This window comes from Triticum dicoccoides, chromosome 1A (assembly GCF_002162155.2).
Source record: "Triticum dicoccoides isolate Atlit2015 ecotype Zavitan chromosome 1A, WEW_v2.0, whole genome shotgun sequence".
In the NCBI taxonomy this organism is placed as follows: domain Eukaryota; kingdom Viridiplantae; phylum Streptophyta; class Magnoliopsida; order Poales; family Poaceae; genus Triticum; species Triticum dicoccoides.
In genome coordinates this window covers 159,600,164-159,610,064 of record NC_041380.1, presented here as the reverse complement: position 1 = coordinate 159,610,064, position 9,901 = coordinate 159,600,164, and positions in this window count along the sequence as shown.

Here is a 9,901-nt window from a genome sequence, read left to right as displayed (position 1 = left end):
CCTACCTCGTGGCTTCCCTGTTGGTTGCTTGACGTAGGGTCCAAGTCTCCTGGATCTTGTTCATTCCAAAAATCACGTTCCCAAAGGTTTCATTCCGTTTGGACTCCATTTGATATTCTTTTTCTGCAAAACTCTGAAATAGGCAAAAAAACAGCAATTCTGGGCTGGGCCTCCGGTTAATAGGTTAGTCCCAAAAATAATATAAAAGTGAATAATAAACCCCAATAATGTCCAAAACAGAAGATAATATAGCATTGAGCAATCAAAAATTATAGATACGTTGGAGACATATCAAGCATCCCCAAGCTTAATTCCTGCTCGTCCTCGAGTAGGTAAATGATAAAAACAGATTTTTTGATGCGGAATGCTACTAGGCATAGTTTCAATGTAATTCTTCTTAATTGTGGTATGAATATTCAGATCCGAAAGATTCAAGACAAAAGTTTAATATTGACATAAAAAATAATAATACTTCAAGCATACTAACTAAGCAATGATGTCTTCTCAAAATGACATGGCCAAAGAAAGTTATCCCTACAAAATCATATAGTTTGTCTATTCTCTATCTTCACCACACAAAATATTTAAATCATGCACAACCCCGATGACAAGCCAAGCAATTGTTTCATACTTTTGACATTCTCAAACTTTTTCAATCTTCATGCAATACATGAGCGTGAACCATGGACATATCACTATATGTGGAATAGAATGGTGGTTGTGGAGAAGACCAAAAGGGAGAAGATAGTCTCACATCAACTAGGCGTATCAACAGGCTATGGAGATGCCCATCAATAGATATCAATGTGAGTGAGTAGGGATTGCCATGCAACAGATGCTCTAGAGCTATAAGTATATGAAAGCTCAACAAAAGAAACTAAGTGGGTGTGCATCCAACTCGCTTGCTCACGAAGACCTAGGGCATTTTGAGGAAGCCCATCATTGGAATATGCAAGCCAAGTTCTATAATGAAAAATTCCCACTAGTATATGAAAGTGATATAATAGGAGACTCTCTATCATGAAGATCATGGTGCTACTTTGAAGCACAAGTGTGGTAAAAGGATAGTAGCATTGTCCCTTCTCTCTTTTTCTCTCATTTTTTTATTTGGGCATTTTCTCTTTTTTATGACCTCCTTTTTTTTAGTCTGGAGTCTCATCCCGACTTGTGGGGGAATCATAGTCTCCATCATCCTTTCCTCACTTGGGACAATGCTCTAATAATGATGATCATCACACTCTTATTTACTTACAACTCAAAAATTACAACTCAATACTTAGAACAAAATATGACTCTATGTGAATGCTTCCGGCGGTGTACCGGGATATGCAATGAATCAAGAGTGACATGTATGAAAGAATTATGAACGGTGGCTTTGCCACAAATACGATGTCAACTACATGATCATGCAAAGCAATATGACAATGATGGAGCGTGTCATAATAATCGGAACGGTGGTAAGTTGCATGGCAATATATCTCGGAATGGCTATGGAAATGCCATGATAGGTAGGTATGGTGGCTGTTTTGAGGAAGGTATATGGTGGGTGTATGATACCGGCGAAAAGTGCGCGGTATTAGAGAGGCTAGCAATGGTGGAAGGAAGAAAAGTGCGTATAATCCATGGACTCAACATTAGTCATAAAGAACTCATATACTTATTGCAAAAATCTACAAGTTATCAAAGCAAGGTATTATGCGCATGCTCCTAGGGGGATAGATTGGTAGGAAAAGACCATCGCTCGTCCCCGACCGCCACTCATAAGGAAGACAATCAATAAATAAATTATGCTCTGACTTCATCACATAATGGTTCACCATACGTGCATGCTACGGGAATCACAAACTTTAACACAAGTATCTCTCAAATTCACAACTACTCAACTAGCATGACTCTAATATCACCATATTTATATCTCAAAACAATCATCAAGCATCAAACTTCTCTTAGTATTCAACACACTCATAAGAAAGTTTTTACTAATCTTGTATACCTAGCATATTAGGATTATTTAAGCAAATTACCATGCTATTTAAGACTCTCAAAATAATCTAAGTGAAGCATGAGAGATCAATAGTTTCTATAAAAAAAATCCACCACCGTGCTCTAAAAGATATAAGTGAAGTACTAGAGCAAAACTATATAACTTAAAAGATATAAGTGAAGCACACAGAGTATTCTAATAATTTCCGAATCATGTGTGTCTCTCTCAAAAGGTGTGTACAGAAAAGATGATTTTGGTAAACTAAAAAGCAAAGACTCAAATCATACAAGATGCTCCAAGCAAAACACATATCATGTGGTAAATAAAAATATAGCTCCAAGTAAAGTTACCGATACAAGTAGACGAAAGAGGGGATGCCTTCCGGGGCATCCCCAAGCTTTGGCTTTTTGGTGTCCTTAGATTATCTTGGGTGTGCCATGGGAATCCCCAAGCTTAGGCTCTTGCCACTCCTTGTTCCATAATCCATCAAATCCTTACCCAAAACTTGAAAACTTCACAACACAAAACTTAAAGTAGAAAATCTCGTGAGCTGTGTTAGCGAAAGAAAACAAAACACCACTTCAAGGTACTGTAATGAACTCATTATTTATTTGTATTGGTGTTAAACCTACTGTATTCCAACTTCTCTATGGTTTATGAACTCTTTTACTAGCCATAGATTCATCAAAATAAGCAAACAACACATGAAAAACAGAATCTGTCAAAAACAGAATAGTCTGTAGTAATCTGTAGCTCTTGCAAAATCTGGAACTCCAAAAATTCTAAAATAAGTTTCTGGACGTGATGAATTTATCTATTAATCATCTGCAAAAATAATTAACGAAATATCACTTTCCAAATGAAAATGACAGTAGTTCTCATGAGCGCTAAAGGTTCTGTTTTTTACAGCAAGATTAACAAGACTTTCCCCAAGTCTTCTCAACGGTTCTACTTGGCACAAACACTAATTAAACACAAAAAACACAACCAAAACAGAGGATAGATAAATTATTTATTACTAGAAGGAGCAAAAAGCAAGGAATAAAATAAAATTGGGTTGCCTCCCAACAAGCGCTATTGTTTAACGCCCCTAGCTAGGCATAAAAGCAAGAATAGATCTAGGTATTGCCATCTTTGGTAGGCAATCCATAAGTGGCTCTCATAATAGATTCATAAGGTAATTTAATTTTCTTTCTAGGGAAGTTTTCCATGCCTTTCCTTAACAGAAATTGGAATCTAATATTCCCTTCCTTCATATCAATAATTGCACCAATCGTTCTAAGGAAAGCTCTATCAATAATAATAGGACATGAAGGATTGCAATCTATATCAAGAAAGATAAAATCTATGGGCACATAATTCCTATTTGCAACAATAAGAACATCATTAATTCTTCCCATAGGTTTCTTAATAGTGGAATCTGCAAGGTGCAAGTTTAGAGAGCAATCATCAAAATCACGAAAACCTAACAAATCACACAACGTCTTTGGAATCGTTGAAACACTAGCACCCAAATCACACAAAGCATAGCATTCATGATCTTTAATTTTAATAGTTGGTTCCCACTCATCATAAAGTTTTCTAGGGATAGAAACTTCCAACTCATGTTTTTCTTCATAAGATTGCATCAAAGCATCAACGATATGTTTGGTAAAAGCTTTTTTTTGACTATAAGCATGGGGAGAATTTAGCACGGATTGCAACAAGGAAATACAATCTATAAAAGAGCAATTATCATAATTAAATTCCTTGAAATCCAAAAGAGTGGGTTCATTAACATCTAGAGTTTTGATCTCTTCAATCCCACTTTTATCAAATTTAGCATCAAGATCTAAAAACTCTGAATTTTTGGAATGCCTTCTAGGTAAAGGTGGATCATATTGAGTCCCATCATTATCAAGATTCATATTGCAAAACAAAGATTTAATATGGGACTCATCAATAACTTTTAGATCTTCATCTTTGTTATCATGGAAACTAGAAGAACACGCTCTTATAAAGCAATCTTTCTTAGCACGCATCCTAGCGGTTCTTTCTTTGCACTCATCAATGGAAAATCTCATGGCTTTGAGAGACTCATTGATATTATGCTTAGGTGGAATAGAAGTTTCAAAGAATCAACATCAAGAGAAATTCTATCAACAGTCCTAGCCAACTCATCAATCTTAAGAAATTTTTCTTTAATCAAAGCATTGAAATTCTTTTGTGAAGTAATAAATTCTTTAATATTAGATTCAAAATCAGAGGGCATATTATTATAATTTCCATAAAAATTGTTGTAGGAATTACCATAATTATTAGAGGAATTACCAAGATACGGCCTAGGGTTAAAGTTTCCTCTATATGCGTTGTTACCAAAATTGTTCCTACCAACAAAATTCACATCCATAGATTCATTATTATTCTCAATCAAAGTAGACAAAGGCATATCATTAGGATCAGAAGAAACACTTTTGTTAGAAAATAATTTCATAAGTTCATCCATCTTTCCACTCAAAACATTAATTTCTTCTATGGAATGCACTTTCTTATTAGTAGATCTTTCAGCGTGCCATTGAGAATAATTAAACATAATATTATCTAGGAGTTTAGTAGCTTCTCCTAAAGTGATTTCCATAAAAGTGCCTCCCGCGGCCGAATCTAAAAGATTTCTAGAAGCAAAATTCAATCCGGCATAATTTTTTTGTATAATCATCCACAAATTCAAACGATGAGTAGGGGAATTACGTATCATTAATTTCATCCTCTCCCAAGCTTGTGCAACATGTTCATGATCAAGTTGCTTAAAATTCATAATATCGTTTCTAAGAGAGATGATCTTAGCGGGAGGAAAATACTTAGAGATAAAAGCATCTTTGCACTTATTCCAAGAATCAATACTATTTTTAGGCAAAGATGAAAACCAAGCTTTAGCATGATCTCTAAGCAAAAAAGGAAATAGCTTCAATTTAACAATATCATTGTCCACATCTTTGTTCTTTTGCATATCACACAAATCAACGAAGCTATTTAGATGGGTAGCGACATCTTCACTAGGAAGGCCGGAAAACGGATCTTTCATTGCAAGATTCAGCAAGGCAACATTAATTTCACAAGATTCAGCATCGGTAAGAGGAGCAATCGGAGTGCTAATAAAATCATTGTTGTTGGTATTGGTAAAGTCACACAATTTAGTGTTATCTTGAGCCATTGTGACAAGCAAGCAATCCAACACACAAGCAAATGAGGAACGGGCAAAAAAAGAGGCAAATAGAGAAAGAGAGGGAGGATAGAGAGAGAGGGCAAATAAAACGACAAGGATGAAGTGGGGGGAGAGGAAAACGAGAGGCAAATGGCAAATAATGTAATGCGGGAGATAAGGGTTTGTGATGGGTACTTGGTATGTCGACTTTTGCGTAGACCTCCCTGACAACGGCGCCAGAAATCCTTCTTGCTACCTCTTGAGCATTGCGTTGGTTTTCCCTTGAAGAGGAAAGGGTGATGCAGCAAAGTAGCGTAAGTATTTCCCTCAGTTTTTGAGAACCAAGGTATCAATCCAGTAGGAGGCTACGCGCGAGTCCCTCGCACCTACACAAAACAATTAAATCCTCGCAACCAACGCGATAAGGAGTTGTCAATCCCTACACGGTCACTTACGAGAGTGAGATCTGATAGATATGATAAGATAATATTTTTGGTATTTTTATGATAAAGATGCAAAGTAAAATAAAAGCAAAGTAAAAAAGCAAAGGAAATAACTAAGTGTTGGAAGATTAATATGATGGAAGATAGACCCGGGGGACATGTGTTTCACTAGTGGCTTATCTCAAGAGCATAAGTATTTTATGGTGGGTGAACAAATTACTATTAAGCAATTGACAGAATTGAGCATAGTTATGAGAATATCTAGGTATGATCATGTATATAGGCATCACGTCCGAGACAAGTAGACCGACTCCTGCCTGCATCTACTACTCACTACAAAACAATACACTTCCGTGATGATACGTGTTTGTCATAGTAGGTCGCGTTTTTTGTCATGCATGTACATCCATGACAAATTTATGACAGAATCAAGATAGTCATACCTGTGCTGTCGTAGAAATGTTGCATAACATTACCAAAATTATCATCACAGAAGTGCCCACTTCCATGACGATAAATCGCGCGTCACAGAAGTTCTTTTGTCAAGGGTGACCGACACGTGGCATCCACCATAACGGAACGCCATTAAGCTATCGGGTCGGGTTTTGGATCCGATAACCCGTTAACAGCCCCGACCAATGGGGATTTTCCACGTGTAAAATCATCATTGGCTGGAGGAAACATGTGTCGGCTCATCGTCGGGACAAATGTCATCCACTCATTGGACAGAAGGCGCCTATGATACGTTGACACGTGGCACGACCCAACAGAGGCCCATTCCTGTGAAAAGGCCGGCCCGTTTGACTTGGTCAAAAGGTGGTGGGCCGGCCCATGGAAAGCTAGTTAACGACTTGTTCGCATATAGCCCATTTACAGTCCGCTAACCCAAGGCCCGTTACGCCCTATCTGAATTAGGCCCAGTAGCGTCATCTGGGCCATCCAATATGATTCCAGCCCATTTTCACTTCTGGCCCATGTATGGCCCATGACGTCTTTCGGCCCATATGAGGCCCTATGTAACTCTTGGCCTATTAACGGCCCGTGGTGAAACTGGCCCGTAATGAACAGCATATCACTTTACACCCATTAACGGCCCGTGGTGAAACTGGCCCGTAATGAACAGTGTATCACTTTACACCCATTAACGGCCCGTTATTCCGTTGGGCCGTGTCCAGCCCATGTTATCTTTCGGCCTTCTCAGAGCCCATTTATTCTTGGGCTCATTTCCAGCATTCGTTTACTTACGGCCCGTTACTGTCATTTTCTGCTTGTGGGCCAAATTCAGCCCGTGGTTACAGTTGGCCCGTTTGTGGTCCGTTAATACGTTGGGCCATTTTCATAGCGTCATCAAATACGGCCTATTAACGATGGCCCGTTATGGTCGGCCCATGAATGGATGATTCCAACTCTAGCCCATTTACGGCCAGAATGCGGTCTGTTTGGCCCGTATAAGGCCCATTGATGATACGGCCCGTAGAAGGCCCATTGATGATACGACCCGTAGAAGGCCCATTGTTTCTACGGCCCGTAGAAGGCCCACTGTTTCTACGGCCCGTAGAAGGCCCACTGTTTCTACGGCCCGTAGGAGGCCCAGTGTCACTACAGTAAATATTAGCCCATGGTTATTGTGGCCTAGTTTTAAAAAATAGGTTATTGCAGCCACTAGCAAACCACAGAAAAAGAACTGCACTGACTACAAGCAAACAAATAAACAAGACAACAAGGAAATAAATAAGCAAGCAACTTACACTAGGCTATCACGGCTATTACACATATTACATCCACTGGGCATCAAAGTTCGCCACCAATGCAAATATAGGGAACACAGCAGCATATAAACGCCGCAGCAAAACAAGTCCAGAGCTGAAACCACTTCAAAAGAGCTCAAGAAACAATATCCTGGGTACCCATAATGCTGGCAAGATGCTTAGCAAGCTTATTAACTTTCTCTTGTTTGGCGCTTAAGTACTCCAGCGCTTGCTGTTGCACCAGAAAGTATGCATCTGAATTCTATAGGGACTTCCTCAGTCCTTCGACTTCCTGTCGCATAACATCTTATCGATGTCTTTCAACTTGAAGTTGAGAGTCAAGAAGCCGAACTGATTCAGGAAATGAGTTCGAAGAGCTGGTGCCAGCAGTGGTAGCCAATAACTCGAACACTACATCAAGACAGGAATTTGGGGTTGTCTCAGTGTCTTCAATATAGTTTTTATCAGCTTTCTTGGAGACTAACAGGGATGTCTCACTATCTTGAACCTTATCTGCATTACTTCCTTTACCATTGCATAACAGGGTACTCTTCTCCAATATTTTATCCGTGTTCTAAAAGAGAAACAAACAAACACATCTCAGGTTTACAATGTAGTATATGAAACTCATTTTGGTAAACCAGTTCAGTAGTAAGGTGGACAGGATAACAGCATGAAACAAACATATATCTATGTAGTATGGTCACTGTATGGTCTATATCATTCTAGTTTATGTTGCCAAATCAAGATAGATACAGTTCGAATCATATCTATTTAAGACAAAGCAACATAGACAGAATATAAGTGTGGGAAACTACACAGCAATAACAACACTTGTAATGTGCATGGCTGAGAACATAACCGTTTATTCAATTGAAACTGAAATCAACATAGAGCAAGTTACAACAGCAAACAGCCAAACACGTTGAAGAAACAGGTTTAAAACATACCTGTTGCACCATTGGAGTTTCAATTGCATCCTTCAAATTTGAAATTAGTTGGTATCAGTAAATACAGTGATGCAAGAGCAAAGTGGTATGAACCATAGCTACGGAACCTGACCTGAGAACAATTCTTCTTCTGCTTTAAGCGTTGACTTCGGATTCGGAGTGGTGGTCCTCGTGATTTGGTCATTGCAGTTGCCTTACTAACTGCTCGTGTTTGGGTGCTCTGTGGTGGAGACGGTGCTGTGTCAACGGGAACTGGGTGTCTATCTACTGGGGTTGGGGTTAGAAGGGGTGTAGCTGGTTCTCTGTCCAACTGGGTAGGGGTACAATCTGCATGAGTGTGGGTTATGTGTGGTGGGGCTGGTTCTTGGGCAAGTACAACCGTGGTTCTATCTGCATCGACAGGTAGCATGATCTTTTCTGAAGACCGTGTTTTACTCCCACATATATTGCCATCACTCCCTCCAATTGAAATGGCTGATAAACAAGAAAAGTAATTGAATGTACAGACATTGTAAGATAGACATGTGCAATATAGTAGGGAAGAAAACAGGGCATGAAATAATTCACATTTATGTTGTCTAAGAAAACAGAATAGCAGTACATAATTTCACATATATGATGGCTAATTAAATAGGATAGCATGACACAATTTCACATGTATGGTGGCTAACTAAACAGGATAGAATGACATACTTCAAAATATGATGACTATGTAAACAGGATGACATGATATAACTATACGATGTGTCTATTAAAGTGGTTGGCATGCCATAAATCACAAACATGCCGTCGATGGAAACATGATGGCATGATATAATTCACGGATAGAATGACATAAGTTAAATATGATGACTATGTAAACAGGATGAGATGATATAACTATATTATGTCTTTAGAAAATGGGTTGGCATGCCATAATTCAGATACATGCTGTCTATGTAAACATCATGGCATGACATAATTCAAATATATGATTTATATACTAAGGAAGTGAGTAGAGGGCAATCGCATATATGATGTGTCAACTAAGGAGATGGCATTCAATATTGTGTATATGATGTAAAAACTAAGCATTGCAATACAACATATGCATCATATGAGTAATATAACCCTGCCAAGTTTGAGCATACACCTCAGGGGGATAATAGGACTGGTCATCTACCTCTGAATCCTCCTCTGAAGAGCTATCTGTAACCAGCAAGATATCTGCTTCAGCAGGTAGCATTGTCTGCTCTGAAGACCTTGTTTTCACTCCAGATTTCTCCATCACCAATTCAAATGGCTGATGCACAGGAAGAGCAGTTGAATATACAAACATTGTCGACAAAAGCAATGATAAATACAAAAAAAGGACGACATGATATAATTCACACATATGACGCTTGCCTAAACAGCGTGGCATTGCATAATTCACATACATAATGCCTTGCAACAAGATAACATTGCATAATTGACATATATAATGTCTTGCAACAAGATGGCATTGCATAATTCACATATATGGCAATTAGACACTAAACAGGTGGCATTCACACAAAGCATGTCTAAACTAAGCAAATGACATAGCAATGCAAGATACCATACGCACTATATGA